Source organism: Marmota flaviventris, chromosome 2 (assembly GCF_047511675.1).
Source record: "Marmota flaviventris isolate mMarFla1 chromosome 2, mMarFla1.hap1, whole genome shotgun sequence".
Classification (NCBI taxonomy): Eukaryota; Metazoa; Chordata; class Mammalia; order Rodentia; family Sciuridae; genus Marmota; species Marmota flaviventris.
The window spans coordinates 33199461-33200979 of NC_092499.1; positions in this window are offsets into that span (position 1 = coordinate 33199461).

The following is a 1519-nucleotide window of genomic DNA, read 5'->3' on the forward strand; positions in this document are numbered from 1 at the left end:
ATCTGACTAGGAACACTGTCTTGCCCACATTTAAGATTTTAGCTAATGCCAAAGCATATAACTCATTGGAAACAAGCAATGGGATCAATCCCTGGGATTCAGAAGTTCAAAAGGATTCTAGAGCAGCTTAGCACTTACATAGGTGGATGATCAGTGCTAGAATTGAAGGAGGGAATTAGAGAAGTATCAAGGGGAGAGCATTTGCAATAAATAAATAAATAGCAAGTAGTTTGTGGTAGGGGAATTAATCATAATGGCAGCTGTATACTCCATATTTGGGAAGTTTGCCCTAACAATATGTGATCTCTGATTTATGATTTCAATAAATTCTGCATTTTTAAAAGAGACTTTCTATTATCAAGAGAGGGATGTATGTCTGCTTTCACCAATGATCCTAATTTTTTTAAATATTATTTTTTATTATGTTCATCATTCCCTCAATTCCATTAATTGTTCATGCACATTAATGATGACCTTAAAACTGAAAAGGCATCTCAGTAAAATATTTCATGTCCTCTACAATCAAATGGAGAGACCAGAGGGACAAGTCCAACAAATAAAATGCAGTTACTTCCAAATAAGTTGCCAAAAAGTTTAAAAGAATTTTCATCTCACAGAATTGCAATATGTGCTATCATACAGAGCAGATGAAAGGCCATTATATTTTACCTGAGATAACAATGCTTGAAGTCCTTCAGAAAGTCAATATTATAAATGGAGACTTCTCTTTTGCCATTCTGGCATGCTTTCATTATTTCAATTATATCATCTTTTCAATGGTCTTCAGTATTCAAAAGTATAAAATTATATGTTGTGTAATGCCATTTCCTTTCCTTTTTTCCCCTACAGGTGTTCTCTTTCCAGTGTGTTTTGGTAATGATAGAGTATAAGTGGATACTTCAACTATGTGGTGATGCTTCAAAATATATAAATGCACTTCAGTTTGTGAAATAAAAAGAAGTCTCATGGTCACTGATTTCCTCTGAGAAAAAATGATTATTTGACTTTGTCTTATTATAATTTCTTGAATGATGTCATCTAATAAATATAATATTATCCTCTTAGCTCTTTTTTATAATGTGGAACTAGACAAAATGAGTTTATGCTTTTAGTAGCAGAAGGAATATATTAAAAATAAAAAGTTGTACCTCCATTGTAATAAAATTTGAAGGGAAAACATCAGATAAGTTAATTTTTTTTCTCATGTTTTTTATTTCACATCTGTATTGCTGAGGTATCTCTTAATGTTCATGTTTCAAAACTCTTTATCTTCTCTTTTCTTAAATCCACAAAATGCCAAAATATCTCTTGTCTTTTAAAAAGAAAAACTTGTTGTCTAACTCTTGCTCTTCTTTTTTCTTTATAGCCAAAGTTTAGAAAGTGCAGTCCACACTTTCTTAATCAATTCTTCATATTCCAGTTACTCTTTAATAAAATTCAGAAGGAAAAATTTCAACTATATATTTATGGACTCACTAACCAAGTCTATACAATATTAAAATATATTTCCTGTTGTTTC